Below are 18,740 nucleotides of genomic sequence, written 5' to 3'. Positions count from 1 at the left end.
TGATATCTATATCTATATATATCTCTTAATGTATTATATATGTAAAGTGTAATATGTGTATATATATATATATATATATATATATTCAGTTTGCCAGTTTCTAATGTTTACAGACATGTTCCTTAGCTTAGGATTCTTCTCTTTTGCTGATCACTATTTTATTTTTTGTCAGCATAACCCATAATTGTTCACTTCACGAGTTTTGAAACTAAAGTATGTAGGTCAATATCCACAATTTGCAAGTGAACTTTATGGAATGAATATTGAGTACAAACTTTTATCCTTGGCTTCAACTGCTTTCATATGCCTATTTTCCTTTTGCTTTATCTTTATTTTTGGCATTTTAAAAGTCACTTTAAAACCCTTTTAAAATAAACATGACATAAATGATAAAACATATTTACACTAGAATTCAGTATTTACATTTCAGATTATTATTTATGAACTATTTAGAGATACATATAATACTCTTAGCTTGAAAATAGTCGCCTTCCCTGAGTAAGCAAAAAGAATGTTCATTGCACTTAATTAATTGTCTGTTTCTAGCCACAGGGGAGTGTGAAATGGGTGGGGGGGGGGTGACAGAATTGGTTTTTCATTTTAAAAATAAATTCCATGTCCATGCCACTCTCTCACTTTGTCCCAGCTTACCCTTACCCCTCCCCGTGTCCTCAAGTCCATTCTCTGCATCTGCATCTTTATTCCTGTCCTGCTCCTAGGTTCTTCATAACCTTTTTTTAAAAAATTTTTCTTTTATTTTTAGATTCCATATATATGTGTTAGCAGTTAGCATACGCTATTTGTTTTTCTCTTTCTGACTTAACTTCACTCTGTATGATAGACATGGACTTATTTTTACTACCAAATGTAAAATAGCTAGCTAGTGGGAAGCAGCCACATAGCACGGGGAGATCCGCTCAGTGCTTTGTGACCACCTAGAGGGGTGGGATAGGGAGGGGGGGAGAGAGACACAAGAGGGAGGAGATATAGGGATATATGGATATATATAGCTTATTCACTTCGTTATAAAGCAGAAACTAACACACCATTGTAAAGCAATTATACTCCAGTAAAGATGTTAAAAAAAATAAGTTGCAGGGTTATAAACTGTGTGTTGTATTAATTTTTCTAAACCTGTTAATGGTCTACTTAAAATGTAATAATTTTTCATCTTTAAATATGTTGAAGAGTTAGATGCAATGTCTGAAAGCATTTATAAGAAAAAATTTGTTTTCCTTACAAATATAGTGGGCAGCAATGTACAAGTAGTAAATGTATCATAATTTAGGCAGAAGAGCTAAAGGCTATTCTCTGTTTCAACTGGAAGTTATGAAGAGTTGGATTTTCCCTAAGGAGCTAATTATTTGCTGAGATCACTATGGTAGCAGATTTTATAAGAAGTTCGAGATCTCTGTAAACAGCCATAAAAAACTGTAGATGTCATTTAAATGCAACACTGAAATCATATAAGCTAGTTTTAAAAAATGGCTGAATGTATAAACGATTAGTTTAACTATGAAGAATTTTTAATTAAAAATTTTATAGTTCCTATGAGGTAATATTGGAAACTTTTCTGATTCTCTAGTTCCTTGGCCTACTGTTAAAAAGATAATAACATTTTATAATTTTCCAATTGATATATAAAGTTCATAGTCTTTCAGAAGATGACGTCTTTATCTGCAAGATACTAAAAGTTGTAGTAATGGTCCTCCTTAGTGCGAAGTATATTGACACATTTTTAAAATACTATCTTTGGGAATATTCCATGGTATCATATGTGTTTTCATGAGGTACTTATGTCCTTTCCAGAGTATGTGTCCTGTTAGTGGACATTTCTGTTTCTTGCACCTCAGACCAGCTTCTATTGTCTCTTCCGGTAAGAAAACCAGATTTTTGTGTGGGAGGGAAGTACTCCTCCCTCCCAATCAGCCTGTATAGTTTGGATGGGCCTGAGTCCACCTTGTGACTCTAAAGGGCATGAAAATCCAGATTGGACCAAAGAGAAAACTCACATGCTATGTCAGGGATGGGTGCATGACCCAAATCAGGTCATGATCAGGGAGCACCAGTCTTGGAACATTTTACTGGAACTTCTGGAAAGAGGTGCTTTTGTTCCACTAGGTTGCTAGGATAAGAGAATGTAAGTGGGAAGCTTCTGTTTCTCATATTTGCCACGATATGGTTATGGATATGGATATGGATAGAGTCTTCCTGAGGATACGGATAGAGCCTCTCTGAGAATACTGAGGTAGCAGAGCCCTAAAATGGAAAAAGAGTATTCAAATGGTCTTTTTGATCCCCTAGATCTAGCTATGCCTATAGACAGATATACCCCTGGATTGACTAGCCACTTGAGCCACTATTTTACCTTATTTTTCTTAAACTAGTTTGAATAGTGGTGGTGTCTTTAACCAAAAAGGCTGGAAGGTTCAGACTGGATCTTCCATAGTCCACTATATTGTGGGTTATAGTAGGTGATTTGATAATAAGATATAGTTTTACTAAGGTCCAGCCTATGCGTTTTTGTGGAAGGGATCATTGAGGCAATTATCCTGACAATTCAAGGAAAAATATCCTCAATTACTTATCTATTTCCCACTGAATTCTTTGCATGTTTAAAGGTTTAAATAGCCAAACAATCTATCACTGACTAATATTAATCTTGAGCAGACAGAAGAGGAAGAGGAGGAAGATAAAGCATAAAGAACACTAGGTGAAGTGTGGGAAAATAAATTATGCTGGACAGGATTAAATGGAAATATTCAAAAAGAATTAAGAGGAACTCTAATGGGCACCTAGCTTAAGATACCGATGTCTGGACCAGTAAACATTCCAAGCCTACTTTGGGAAGCTTTTAATTCCTCTCCATTCTCCTTAATATGGTTTTACATCTTGGTAGTACCTTAGTTTTTTTTAATCATCAGCATGACTTCCTACAGACCTTTTTGTTTTAAACCATTTTTACAGTATCCTGTGGTGATGAGAATTTAGTAATTTAGTTAGAGCTGGGATTGCCCCTATCTTTGCTATGCAGGATTTATATAATTGGGGGGTTATCTATAATTACGTCTTTTAAATATTATGGAAGGCACATAAGGAGTCATGGTAATTATCTTTGCTTGACCAAGAGAAGTTGGAACTATCTGGATTCATCTGGGAATATTTTTCAGTTCTAACTGGGTAGTGCTGTAACAATGTGACTCTTCTACAAGACAAGATCATTAGACCTTTGAAAAGAGTCAAAAGCTCCACTCTTTGCCTCTGTTGATAATGGCCCCTCCTCTGCTTTTTATGGAATGTGGTTTGTGAAGGTTATAGTTGGGGGAAGGGCACAGAACTGGGAGTGGGTTGGAAAAGATGGGCTGGAAAAGATGTTACTATGTATAATGGAATTTAATATATATTATATGGGTTATAATATATACCATCTATCTATTATCTATACATTTATATACCTATAGTAAAAAGTGCATGTGTGTGTATTACATATTACTCCTTTGGGTAGGGTTTATGATGTGACCTTGTCTACCCATATACAGCAGTATGAAGAAAGCCTCTTAAGTACCTGACAGCTAGATATGCCTCTTTTTTTTTTTTTGTCTCCTGACCTCTTGGGAGGTCAAAACTACTGAGCAGTGCCTGTTATTGGTAACAGGTTCTATTCCTTGCTTTTTTACTATCTGGCTCTATGACCTTGGGCAAGGCACCTTATTTAATCTGGATATTTGCTACAAAGGTATTTTCAGTTAAATTTTTTTATCCTCTGAGAGTACTTTTAGGTCATTCTAATATTAACACCAGAAGTATTTGGGGCTGAAAAACATGGGTAGTCATATTATTTCAGTTTCTTTAGGTTTTTCTCTTGCTTAATTATCTAATGTTGCTCTTCATATCCTTGGGGAGCACAACATATTTCATTAACATAGACATTCTAACTGGATAATGAATCTATTATTCTGTCTGTTTATCAAGTAACATTTGAGTGGGTCATAGTGCCCTTCTGAGACATTTTGTTTACTTTTGATAAAAGTTGTCCTTTATGTAACTCCCACCTTGAATTCTCTCACCTTGGTGATCTCCAAATTTGAACAATAACAGTTTCCTTTAATGTTGCCACTTATTATAGAGATACACCAGTTCCTGACAATAACTTGTGCAGCTTGATGACATGTTTGAAAAGAACATAGTCTTTCCTAGAAGAGTACCGTCTTCTGGATGCATCATTGATTTTTTTCCCTCCCACCATTGTTTCTAACCAAGTGTACTGCAGATTTCTTATCAATGGTATCAGAGATATATGGGAAACCCAGTATTTTTTCTGAGAATATTATTTGTGTTGTCTCTCTCCAAAAATGCAAGGGAGAAAAAGAGATTCTGTACCTTCATATAGTCTTTCAGACAGAGTAGAATACTAAAGCGTTGTAGCACAATTATATGAGATGAGATGAGAATTTAGTAATTTAGTTAGAGCTGGGATTGCCAGCTATATCTAGCTATATCAACATTAATATTGATGAACAATCTTAAATTTCTAAAGAAGGAAGCGACACTTTCAAAGTTGATGTTACTGAACTAGCATCATAAATTAGTAACTACTATGACTTCATGGTTATGAATGATACATATTTAAGGACAATTAATGGACAGAATCTATCTGTGTATTTTATGCAAGAGTTAACATTAGCTAGGATAATATAACAAATAAATAAACTACAAATGAAAATGAATTCTTCCCATTCTTGGAACATTTTTAAGTGGGTGTCTTTGGGAGTCTCTCTTATTTAGTGTTTCAGTGACAAATGGAAAACAATAGTGTCTAATTCAAAGCCACAAAGATCAGTTTGTAAGTAAGTTAACATAGATACCAATCTAGGCTAGTATTAGGGTTTTTTGTTGTTGTTTGTTTGTGGCTTGTGGTTCAAAAAGGAAATAGTCTTTGGCTCTTTTCATTTTTCTTCCCTATACTTGGGAAAGTTCCTCATATTTCTTCAGGTTTATAAGAGCTGACACCTATTTTAATGATTTTATGCAACATGAAATAACAAGGAACTCGGGTGAATCTTTAAAAAAAGGAACTTATGATATATAGACATAAAAAGTATGATTTAAATGCATCTTTTGTAGTGCTGTTTGTTTATATTGTGAATATTGCTAAGTTAATAAGTATTTTATTTTTTAGCTTGTGAATTCAGTACAATGTTTAAAATCATTTTCTATCTTTATGTGAATATCTGTGCATATGTGTTTTTCTGTAGGATCTGTCTGTGTAAACAAAATAATATGTATTTAAAAAGTTACATAAGTATATTAAAAAGTGCAAATATTCATATAGCTCAATGAATTTCCACAAAGTGAACACACCCATTTCACCATCACCCAGATCAGAATAAGACTTTATCAGCACTGGTTTTTTTTTTTGTTTTTTTTGCGGTACGCGGGCCTCTCACTGTTGTGGCCTCTCCCGTTGCAGACCACAGGCTCCGGACGCGTAGGCTCAGCGGCCATGGCTCACGGGCCTAGCCGCTCCGCGGCATGTAGGATCTTCCCGGACTGGGGCATGAACCCGTGTCCCCTGCAGCGGCAGGCAGACTCTCAACCACTGTGCCAGCAGGGAAGCCCTATCAGCACTCTTGAAACCCTCTTCATACACCCTTTCATACCCAGAATCAACAATTCTCCTGACTGCTATAATCATTAATCATTTTTTCCTGTTTTTTTTTCTTTATTGAATTTGTTACAGTGTTACTTCTGTTTTATGTTTTGTTTTTTTGGCCTCAAGGCATGTGGGATCCTAGCTCCCCAACCAGGGATGGAACCCTCACCCCATGCATTTGAAGGCAAAGTCCCAACCACTGGACTGCCAAGGAAGTCCCTTTTTCCTGTTTTTGACCTTTAAATGAATGGAGTCATATCCAAGGTACTCTTTTGTGAATGGCTTTGTTCATTTATGTTATATTTGTGAAATTCATCTATATTGTCGCATGTGGTTGTAACTTGTTCATTTTCATTGTTGTGTAGTATTCCATTGCACAAATACACCACAATTTATCTGTTTTATTGTTGATGGACATTTAGGGTGTTTAGCTGTATAAATATTGTGCTATGCCCATCATCTACATGCCTTTTGGTGCACAAATGCGTATGCATTTTTGTTGGATAAATAAATAGATAGCAATGAAATTATTGGGTCAAAGTTTATGTGTATGTTCAGTTTTTATAAATACTGCTGAACAATTTTCCAGATTTATACTTAACAACATGAAGATTGTAGTTGTTCCTCAACTTCATCAATTCTTGGCATTGTCAGTCTTTTAAGTATTGCCATTCTTGTAGTTATATAGTAGTATTATATTTTATTGTGATTTAAATTTGCACTTCCTGGATACTAATAAAATTCAGCACCTTTTCAAACATTTATTGACCATGCAGATATATTCTTTTGGAAGGTTTTTATTCAAGTTTTGTGCTCATTTTCTTCTATTTTATCATTATCATTATTATTTTTGCAGTAGACATTTTATATATGCTCTTTACAAGTGTGACATATACTGCAAATAAAATTTCCTGCTCTGTGGCTTGCCTTATAAATATCTCTTTAATGAACAGCGGTGTTTAATTTTAATGTAGTCCAATTCATCAATCTTTTCCTTTATGGTTAGTGCTTTCTGTGTCCTGTTTAGAAAATCTTTGACTACTCCAAAGTCATGAAAATATTTTCCAATGACATATCCTAGATCTTTATTGCATTACTTTTATATTTAGATCTACAATTAAATTAAGTGGTTGCATATGTGTGAGACAGTTCCTTTTCTCTTTTATTGGTATATTTGCTTGTCCTTAGGTCAAAACATGCTATCTTAATTACTATAGTTTTTTTGTAGGTCTTCATGTCTGCTAGTATAAGTCCTCCAGCTTTGTTCTTCTTCAAGATATTCCTGGAGGGAGGATTGTAGGAAGATAGCAGGGTAGGAAGCATCAGGAATCTGTCTCCCAACCTAGACAATAATTATACTAGCTGAATCTGTCTGATGTAACTATTTTGGAACTCTCGGGTATACTGAAGTCTTGCATCCTCCAGGGTAAACTTAGATGGTAAATTGTGGCTAATTTTGATCCATTTCACCTCTTAGCACAGTAGTAGCTACACATCCTCCACCCTTAGCCATATAGCAGGCAGCTGGGCAAGTGTTCCCGGAGCAACCTGCACACAACTTTTGGAAGCCAGAGTGAGCAAAAAGCACACTGTCTTCCAAATATCGGGGATCTGTACTCTCATTGCTGATTGCTGCTTCTGATCACAGAGGTGCAGACAAAGGGGTAAGTGGCCATTGTTGCTGTACCTCCGCTTATTGTTGCAAGACCCTCCCTTTCTGGATGAAGTGACTTCCAGAGAATTTCAAGAGCCCTTCCTCCCCTCCCCCTTTCATTTTTCTCTTTGTCCTCTTTTGGGAGCCAGATATTAAGTAGTGGGACATTCAAAAGGAACCACATAGAAAGGGAAAATTAGAAAGAGATCCCACATGCCCAGGGGAAGGTGCACATTCATAAAAGATCTGAGAAGACCTTAAGTTTACACTGCAGGCTGATACTTGGCATATAGAAAGCCTACAGCACTAAAACACACACACAAGCACAAAGAAAAAAAAAACAGCAAAACTTGGGGATAGGTGAGAATCTAATTTCCAGAGGTATCACATCATTAAATTCAGATGTCCAGTTTTCAATAAAAAAATCACAAGGCATACAAAGATTCAAGAAATTATGGCCCATTCAAAGGAAAATAAAAAAACCAGCAGAAACTGTCCTCGAAAAATATATTCCTGGGTATTCTTGGCCTTTTAAATTTCTATATAAAATTTACAATCAGTTTATCAATTTATGTTTTAAAAATACTTCCTGAGATTTTGATTGGGATTACATTGAGTCTATAGACTAATTTATAGAAAATATTTTAATAATATTAAGGCTTTAGTCCATGAACATTGTATAGTTTCCATTTAATTAGATTTTCTCAATTTACCTCAATTATTTTTAATAGGATTTATTTTTAGAGCACATTTAGATTATTAGCAAAATTGAGTAGAAAGTACAGAGAGTTCTCATACATTCCCTGCTCCCTCACACTCCAAACCTCCCCCACTATCATCATCTCTAACCAGTGGTACATTTTTTACAACTGATGAATCTACATTGACACCCAAAGTTTATAGTTTACATTAGGGTTCACTCTTGGTCTTTGACATTCTGTGGGTATTAACAAATGTACAATACATGTGTTCCATTATCATATCATGCAGAAAAGTTTCACTGTCATAAAAATCCTCTGTGTTCTGCCTCTTCGTCCCAACCTCCCTTCTGAACCTTGACAACCACTGATCTTCTTACTGTCTCCATAGTTTTGCCATTTCAAGAATATCATATAGTTAGAGTCTTACAGAGAACAATCTTTTCACATTGGCTTCTTTTACTTGGTAATATACATTTACATTTCCTCCATGTCTTTTCATAGCTTGATAGCTCAGTTCTTTTTAGCACTGAATAACAGTCCATTTTTGGATGAACTCTAGTTAATTTATCCATTCACCTATTGAAGGGCATCATCGTTGCTTCCAAGTTTTGACATTTATGAATAAAGCTGCTATGAACGTCCACATGCAGGATTTGTGTGGACGTAAGTTCTCAACTCATTTGAGTAAATACCAAGGATCGTGATTGCCAGATTATACGATAAGAGTATGTTTAGTTTTATAAAAAACCTTTCAAACTCTCTCCCAAAGTGTGTGTACCATTTTGCATTCCACTAGGAGTAAATGAGGGTTTCTGTTGCTCCACACTGTCATCAGCATTTGGTGTTGTTAGTGTTTTGGATTTGGGCCATTCTAATAGATGTGTAGTGGTATCTTATTGTTGTTTTAATTTGCAATTCCCCAGTGACATATGATATTGAACATCTTTTCATATGCTCACTTGCCATCTGTATATCTTCTTTGGTGAGGTGTCTATGCAGATCTTTGGCCCATTTTTAAGCAGCTTGTTTGGTTTCATATTGTTGAGTTTAAGAATTCTTTGTGTATTTTGGATAACACTCCTTTATCAGATGAGTCTTTTATAAATATTTTCTCACAGTCTTTGGCTTGTCTTCTCATTCTCTTGGCAGTATCTTTCACAGAGCAGAAGTTTTTAATTTTAATGAAGTCCAGCTTATCAATTATTTCTTTTATGGATCAAGCCTTTGGTGTTGTATTTAAAAAGTAATCACCATACCCAAAGTCATCTAGATTTTCTCCTATATTGTCTTCTAGGAGGTTTATAATTTTGCAGTTTACATTTAGGTCTACAATCTATTTTGTGTTATTTTTTGGGAAAGGTATGTGTCTAGATTCTTTTTTTTTTTTTTTTTTTTTTTTTGCATTTGATGTCCAGTTGTTCCAGCACCATTTTTTGAAATGACTATCTTTTCTCCACTGTATTGCTTTTGCTCCTGTGTGAGAGATCACTTGACTGTGTTCATGTGAGTCTGTTTCTGAGCTCTTCATTTTGTTCTAGTAATGTATTTGTCTATTTTTTTAATCAATAACACACTGTCTTGATTACTGTAGCTTTAGAGAAAATATTGAAGTTGGTAGTTTCAGTACTCTGAATTTGTTCTTTCTTTTCAATATTATGTTGACTCTTCTGAGTCTTTTGCCTCTCCATATAAACTTTAGAATCAGTTTGTCAATATTTATGAAATAACTTATTGAGATTTCGGTTAAGATTGCAGTTAATCTATGGATCAATTTAGGGAGAACTAGCATCTTGATAATATTGAATCTTCCTATCCATAAACATGGAGTATCTGACCATTTATTGGTTATTTGATTTCTTTTGTCAGTGTTTTGTAGTCTTCCTCATATACATCTGGTACATATTTTGTTAGATTTATACCTAAGTATTTAATTCTTTGTGGTGTTAATGTAAATGGTATTGTTTTTTATTTCAAATTCCTCTTGTTCATTGCTGGTATATAGGAAAATTATTTCCTTTTGTATGTTGATGTTGTACCCTGCCAACTTGTTATAATAGCTTTTTAGTTCTGTGAATTTTTCTGTTGATTTCAGACTACTCATGAGCCCAAGAAAGCATTCTTCATTTCTGTTACAGCGTTTTTGATCTCTAGCATTTCTTTTTGTTCTTTGTTTGAAAGAATATTCTTTCCTTTATTTTGGCTTGTCAAATATGTCATCCCATTTTTTTCCTTGGGACTTATCACTTACTTTGAGAAGTCACCTTTCACCATTATTATTGTTTCTCTGAAGGTAATATGTCATTTTTCTCTAGTAGCTCTTAAGATATTCTCTTTGCTTTTTTCCTTTTATTAGCAGTTTTACGATGATGTGTCTAGGTGAGATTTTCTTTGTATTTTTCTTTCTGGGAGTTTGTAGGACTTCTTGAATCTACTGGTATAATGTCTTCCATTAGTTTTGGAAAACTCTCAGCCATCATTTCTTCACATATTGGAACCCTATTTTGTTCTTTTTTCTATTCCCTTGTAAGATGCAATTACACTTTTGTTAGAGCACTTCACCATGTTTTCTGTAGTGTATTAAGGGTGGCCACAGATTCTTTGCTTCTCTTCCCAGGAAGGGGTGGAGTCTGTGTCTTTTCCAGCCCTACCCCCCTTGAAATCTGGACTGGCCCTGTGACTTGATTTGACTAAGAGTACCTCATCACTGCAGACAGTGGTACATGAAGTATGGTACCTGGACAAGCAGTATCAGCATTACCTAGGCCTTGTTAAAAATGCATATTATTTTTCTTATCCCAGACTTACTAAGTTAGAAACTCTGGAGATGGGGCACAAATCCTCAAGGTGATTTTGATGCATGCTAAAGTCTTCGAATTACTGTCCTAGGCAGTAGTAATTGGTCTAAGAGGTGGTCAGATGAATGAAGTCCTTGCCTATGATTGTATGAACTCTAGAAGGAGGATGCTGTCTTTTCCTGATGGCATTGCTACCGTGGTAGGATATAACCCCGGAGCTGTTGGCAGCCATTGTCTTTCCCTTCATAGTAGAAGTCCCTATGGAGCAGGACAGAATGAGACTGACCCATAGGTAAGATAATGTCCATACAACTTTGTCTGAACCCTGAATCCAACTGTGCCTGAAGCTCCAGACTAGCCCTTGAGTTAATTATGTGAACTTTTTTCTTTTTTTCTCAAGTTAATTTGATTTGATTTGTGTACTTCCAACTAAAGAATCTTGGCTAATACACAAGTAACCCCCCACTTCCTCTTTCAAATGATGCCCCATGCAGAGCCCCCGAAGTATAAAATAGATAATTGGAGGTCTGCTCTGAATGGAACAGAAATAGAATCCCTCAAATCTTGCCATATGGCTTTTCCCAGGCCTCCCTCAGCAACTCCTGGAGACTATGCAGAGCAACGCTAAAGCTCTAGGCAACATACATTAAAGCCCACTTGCAGTAGACCTTTTCGTGGCCTATGACATAACCCCTAGTTCCACCTGATTTCAACTGCAGCTGTGATGCAAATTTGCTTTATGTGGCCCAACTCAAGCATCCTGCTGTGTCTGTCTGCTTTTTTGTCCCTGGGATTCTCTTAAGTCACTTGGTTTGCTTAGCATAGACATAGGCAGCCTGAAAATTCAGGAAAATTTATGCTTCTGGGGGCAACCTTCTACAGGGATGATATATAAATGTCCTGGCTTTCCATCCTGTGGAGGCACATTTCTTTGGCACATTCTCTAATTCTAGAGGGTCCAAGGGATTGGGCCCCAGGAGTCCACAGTAGTAACAAGATTTATGTTGCATGTTTTTTCTCCTTCCCTGCCTCATCTTCCTGTTTCTTTGCTCCTATTTCTTGGATTACTTCCAAAATAAAACACCTGCATTCAGTCCTTTTCTCATGCTCTGCTTTTGGGAAAACCCAAAGTAAGATATCAGTGTTATAAAGTATAGAACTCAAATTAGGATGTATGGTTTTGAATCCCACCTCTGCGAGTTAGGTTATGATATAGGTCTAATCATTTCTTTTCTCTAGGCCTTAGTTGTGTCATTTGCAAAACAAGGAAGGTGAATTAGCTGCTTACTTAGTTTCCTCTAGCTCTGACTTTTTAGGTTCCTTCTGGCTCTGACTTTCATGTAACTCTATGTACTGTTTTAGAAACTGAACAGTTACACATGGAACTAGAATGATGAGTATAGTCAGGTCCTTGTGGTTTTTCCCTCTTATCTAAACACCATTTCTATTTTTTCCCATTTTCCCCCCACAGAAGTATCCAGATGATCTGATTCACCGTTGATTGGTCTTTGTAGATATAGACCCAGAAAAACAACCATAAATACCCAGTCCCACACAGACCACACACAGCTATTCTGACAGGTCAGAAGCTCTCAAAACCACTGACATTCAGAGTCTCAGGTTTATGTAGGACATAAAGTCTGAACATAAAAGCAAGTATTATATGATGAATATAATCAACTATCTGGATGACTAAATGCAGCATAATAGCCTAAGTACTTTAGGGCTGGAGCCAAAGATACTTAACAAAAAATGGCTTCTGGCTTCCCTGGTGGTGCAGTGGTTGAGAGTCCGCCTGCCAATGCAGGGGACATGGGTTCGTGCCCCGGTCCGGGAAGATCCCATGTGCAGCGGAGCGGCTAGGCCTGTGAGCCATGGCCGCTGAGCCTGCGCGTCCAGAGCCTGTGCTCCGCAACGGGAGAGGCCACAGCAGTGACAGGCCCGCGTACCGCAAAAAAAAAAAAAAAAAAAAAAAAAAAAAGGCTTCAATTTCGTATTGAGTTTTAAAAAATGAAATGTTACACCTGGGGATCCAGCTATGGATTTCAATCTACTTTTTCTTGTAATTTGAGACAAATTGAAATCTATGATAATGAACCTAATCAGGAAGGGAAAGTCTATTTTTTCTTCATTCAGCAACTAGAAATGATCAATTTGAAACTTTATTGTTGTTGTTTTTACACAGTGGTGGCTTCCAGTGGGGCCTTAATACAATGATTGTATTGATTCCTCTTGGGGAAGAAAAGAAAGGGAAGAGACACTTGCTGTTTTAAAAGGAGGCAGGAATGTGGAGAGTAGGGCACAGAAGACATTCCTGCATACTGTTGTCAGGTGAGAGAGGTTTACCCTTGCTCACCAATGGCTTCCCTCAGCGCGGCTGGTCTTACACAAGAAGAGGGTAAGCAGCTCCCTACAAATGTTGTTTAAGGGGTTCATGAAAGGCTCCTGTCTTTCAGCATGCTTTGTCCATTTGGTCCTTGATGCGTAAAATTTCTTTGAGGTCAGAGCCCTTCCTTTGCCAAATAAAGAAAAACTCTAGTGGAAAACACCTTTGTGAAGATGTAGTGGATAGAGTCCTAAGTTGGGAGTCAGATACAGAACGCTCACCTCTTCCCTGTAGACAGTTAGCTCTATGAACTCTGGTAGGTCACTAAACCTTTCTATGGCTTGGTCTCTACATCTGTAAAATGAGTGTGTTCATAAAGGATGATTTCTGTCATTCTTTGCAGCTCCAGAATCTGGATTATTGATGGAAATTCATGCTAGTATATAACTAACAAATAGATATTTTTTCCTTAGAGTGGATTTAATGAGAGAGGGTGAGTATCAGGGCTTGGAGAATTTGAAAGTGGCCATAGATAGAGAAAGGATAAATTCTGCTTCTTTATAATTTTTACCTCTCGTCCTTATGACCACCCATCTGCAACATTGCATAAAATGACAAGACATACATAGGAGGCTTGGACTAGTCTAGAATTAATGGCTTTCACTGAAAGACAGACTGAACTAGGTTCTAATCCTGGTCTGAACCTTATCAGTGGTCACAAGAGGTTGCCTAACAGCTCTGAGCCTCAGTTTGTACACCTATAAAATGGGAATAACACTACCTCCGTTGTGGGGTATCAGGTGTCCCGGGAAGTGATGGTCAGGCGGAAGTGGTCAGTAGGGAGGAAGATTACAAGGTTTTACAAGCCAGCTTTGTCCTCTGGATGACATTGTGTCGCCCTGGTTCAGAATAAAGTCGTAGAGCTCTGCTATCTGCAAGGTATTTATGTGAAAGATGGAGGATATCATCAGGCATGCTAATGCTTTGGTAATTACACCAACAGTTAAGTTACATTATTGCTATTCAATGCTGTGTCATTGCCAAGATGGGATCCAATGTTGATGTCTTTAGAGCTTGCAACATTTTCCAAAAGTGGCAATGCATCATAGATCTCATCAATGTCACTTGGTATATGGACTCATATCTGGGCACATGAAAAGCAAAAGCACAGTTATGGATTATTGTGTAACACGTATGCTGTGTTTACATAGAAAAGAGTCTGAAATAATTAAAACCATTTTTTTGACGAGAATAGTATAAACTCAAATGCTTACTTTGTATTAACGTTCATGATGTTGTCAGAAAAGCTTATTAGTCTCTTATATTGTAATTGGTTTAAGTGTAAAGCTTCAATCATAGAGAAGAGCAAAATATCTCAGAACATATCTTTAGTTGATTCTGGCAATTCATCTTTCCACAATGTGGTCTTTATATCTTGGAGATGATTTGATGATAAAAACTTTTATAATCCCTGATATTTTATTAAAAGGTTCTTTAATTCTTCTTTAGACCAATGACTCCCAATCTTTCTGGTTATATGTAACCACCCTCAAACCAAGAGCAGCTGGAAATTCATCTTAACTCTGAGGATGATGGATTTAGAGCAGTTTGGACCTAATATGTAGATCACTTAAATTTAAATGCTGCAACCTTTCAGCTATGGCTATTATAGAATCAATAACATTTATTCCTCCTTTCATTTCTACACAGTAGGAGTAATATTCAGATTTCCTGCAGTTTATTCTTGTAGAATAGGGGATTGAGATGCAGATTACTTAAACCTACTATGAAAAGTTAATGTGGGAAAACATTCAAGTTTCCAGTAATATTTCCTTCCCGTTATATCCATTTTATTATTTTTATTTTTTAACATCTTTATTGGAGTATAATTGCTTTACAGTGGTGTGTTAGTTTCTGCTGTATAACAAAGTGAATCAGCTATATGTGTACATATATCCCCATATCCCCTCCCTCTTGCACCTCCCGCCCACCTTCACTATCCCACCCCTCTAGGTGGTTACAAAGCACCGACCTGATCTCCCTGTGCTATGCAGCATCTTCGCACTAGCTTTCTCTTTTACATTTGGTAGTGTATATATGTCATTGCTACCCTCTCACTTTGTCCCAGTTTACACTTCCCCCTCTGCATGTCCTCAAGTCCATTCTCTACATCTGTGTCTTTATTCCTGTCCTGCACCTAGGTGCATCAGAGCCTTTTTTTTTTTTAGATTCCATATATATGTGTTAGCATACGGTATTTGTTTTTCTCTTTCTGACTTACTTCACTCTGTATGACAGATTCTAGGTCCATCCACCTCACTACAAATAATTCAATTTCGTTTCTTTTTATGACTGAGTAATATTCTGTTGTATATACGTGCTACATCTTCTTTATCCATTCATCTGTTGATGGACACTTAGGTTGCTTCCAAGTCTTGGCTATTGTAAATAGTGCTGCAGTGAACATTGTGGTACTTGTCTCTTTTTGAATTACGGTTTTCTCAGGGTATATGCCCAGTAGTGGGATTGCTGGGTCATATGGTAGTTCTATCTTTAGTTTTTTAAGGAACCTCCATACTGTTCTCCATAGTGGCTGTATCAGTTCACAGCCAATAGTGCAAGAGGGTTCCCTTTTCTCCACACCCTCTCCAGCATTTATTGTTTGTAGATTTTCTGATGATGGCCATTCTGACCAGTATGAGGTGATACCTCATTGTGGCTTTGATTTGCATTTCTCTAATGATTAGTGATGTTGAGCATCCTTTCATTTATTTGTTGGCAATCTGTATATCTTCTTTGGAGAAATGTCTATTTAGGTCTTCCACCCATTTTTGGATTGGGTTGTTTGTTTCTTTGATATTGAGCTGCATGAGCTGCTTGTATATTTTGGAGCTTAATCCTTTGTCAGTTGCTTCATTTGCAAATATTTTCTCTCATTCTGAGGGCTGTCTTTTCGTCTTGTTTATGGTTTCCTTTACTGTGCAAAAGTTTTTAAGTATCATTAGTCCCATTTGTTTATTTTTGTTATTTCTATTTCTCTAGGAGGTGGGTCAAAAAGTATCTTGCTGTGATTTATGTCATAGAGTGTTCTGTCTATGTTTTCCTCTAAGAGTTTAATAGTGTCTGGCCTTACATTTAGGTCTTTAATCCATTTTGAGTTTATTTTTGTATATGGTGTTAGGAAGTGTTCTAATTTCATGCTTTTACATGTAGCTGTCCAGTTTTTCCAGCATGACTTATTGAAGAGGCTGTTTTTTCTCCATTGTATATCCTTGCCTCCTTTATCAAAGATAAGGTGACCATATGTACGTGGGTTTATCTCTGGGCTTTCTATCCTGTTCCATTGATCTATATTTCTCTTTTTGTGCTGGTACCATACTGTCTTGATTACTGTAGCTTTGTAGTATAGTCTGAAGTCAGGGAGCCTGATTCCTCCAGCTCCATTTTTCTTTCTCGAGATTGCTTTGGCTATTCGGGGTCTTTTGTGTCTCCATACAAATTATAAAATTTTTTGTTCTAGTTCTGTGAAAAATGCTATTGGTAGTTTGAAAGGGATTGCATTGAATCTGTAGATTGCTTTGGGTAGTATAGTCATTTTCACAATATTGATTCTTCCCATCCAAGGACATGGTATATCTCTCCATCTGTGTCATATTTGGTTTCTTTCATCAGTGTCTTATAGTTTTCTGAGTATAGGTCTTTTACCTCCTTAGGTAGCCTTATTCCTAGGTATTTTCTTCTTTTTGTTGCAGTGGTGAATGGGATTGTTTCATTAATCTCTCTTTCTGAACTTTTGTTGTTAGTGTATAGGCTGCAAGAGATTTCTGTGCATTAATTTTGTATCCTGCAACTTTAGCATATTCATTGAATAGCACTAGTAGTTTTCTGATGGCATCTTTAGGATTCTCTATGTATAGTGTCATGTCATCTGCAAGCAGTGACAGTTTTACTTCTTCTTTTCCAATTTGGATTCCTTTTATTTCTTTTTCTTCTCTTATTGCCATGGCTAGGACTTCTAAAACTATGTTGGATAACAGTGGTGAGCATGGACATCCTTGTCTTGTTCCTGATCTTAGAGGAAATGATTTCAGTTTTTCACCATTGAGAATGATGTTTCCTGTGGGTTTGTCATATATGGCCCTTATTATGTTGAGGTAGTTTCCCTCTATGCACACTTCCTGGAGAGTTTTTATCATAAATGGGTGTTGAATTTTGTCAAAAGCTTTTTCTGCATCTATAGACATGATCATATGGTTTTTATTCTTCAATTTGTTAATATGGTGTATCACATTGATTGATTTGCATATATTGAAGAATCCTTGCATCCCTGAGATGAATCCCACTTGATCATGGTGTATGATCCTTTTAATGTGTTGTTGGATTCCGTTTGCTAGTATTTTGTTGAGGATTTTTGCATCTATGTTCGTCAGTGATATTGATCTGTAATTTTCTTTTTTGTAGTATCTTTCTTTTTTGTAGTATTTTTGTCTGGCTTTGGTATCAGGGTGATGGTGGCCTCATAGAATGAGTTGGGAGTGTTCCTTCCTCTGCAGTTTTTTGGAAGAGTTTGAGAAGGATGGGTGTTAGCTCTTCTCTAAATGTTTGAGAGAATTCACCTGTGAAGCCATCTTGTCCTGGACTTTTGTTTGTGGGATGATTTTTAATCACAGTTTCAATTTCATTACTTGTGATTGGTCTGTTCATATTTTCTATTTCTTCCTGGTTCAGTCTTGGAAGGTAATACCTTTCTAAGAATTTATCCATTTCTTCCAGGTTGTCCATTTTATTGGCATAGAGTTGCTTGTAGTAATCTCTTATGATGGTTTGCACTTCTGCGGTGTCTGTTGTAACTTCTCCTTTTTCATTTCTAATTTTATTGATTTGGGTCCTCTCCCTGTTTTTCTTGATGAGTCTGGCTAAAGGTTTATCAATTTTATCTTCTCAAAGAATCAGGTTTTAGTTTTATTGATCTTTGTTATTGTTTTCTTTGTTTCTATTTCATTTATTTCTGCTCTGATCTTTATGATTTCTTTCCTTCTACTAACTTTGGGTTCTGTTTGTTCTTCTTTCTCTAGTTCCTATAGTTGTAAGGTTAGATTGTTTATTTGTGATTTTCTTCTTTCTTGAGGTAGGATTGTATAGCTATAAACTTCCCTCTTAGAACTGCTTTTGCTGCATCCCATAGCTTTTGGATTGTCGTGTTTTCATTGTCATTTGTCTCTAGGTACTTTCTGATTCCCTTTTTGATTTCTTCTGTGATCTCTTGGTTGTTTAGTAACGTATTATTTAGCCTCCATGTGTTTGTGTTTTCTACATTTTTTTCCCTGTAATTGATTTCTGATCTCATAGCATTGTGGTCAGGAGAAATTCTTGATATGATTTCAGTTTTCTTAAATTTACCAAGGCTTAATTTCTGACCCAAGATGTGATCTGTCCTGGAGAGTGTTCCGTGTGCACTTGAGAAGAAAGTGTAACCTGCTGTTTTTGGATGGAATGTCCTATAAATATCAGTTAAATCTATCTAGTCTATTGTGTCATTTAAAGCTTGTGTTTCCTTATTAATTTTCTGTTTGGGTGATCTGTCCATTGGTGTAAGTGAGGTGTCAAAGTC

The 18,740-nt window shown here is 36.4% G+C and overlaps 1 long non-coding RNA gene across 4 annotated transcripts in view; it reads left to right on the top strand.

The window, feature by feature from the left end:
- Window positions 1-18,740, top strand: part of LOC137232677 (uncharacterized) — a 920,890-nt gene that overhangs the window by 274,398 nt on the left and 627,752 nt on the right. The window lies entirely within an intron of this gene.

Source organism: Pseudorca crassidens, chromosome 10, assembly GCF_039906515.1.
Source record: "Pseudorca crassidens isolate mPseCra1 chromosome 10, mPseCra1.hap1, whole genome shotgun sequence".
NCBI lineage: Eukaryota > Metazoa > Chordata > Mammalia > Artiodactyla > Delphinidae > Pseudorca > Pseudorca crassidens.
Note: the sequence above shows the minus strand (reverse complement) of the source record. Positions and strands in the feature narration are given on the sequence as shown.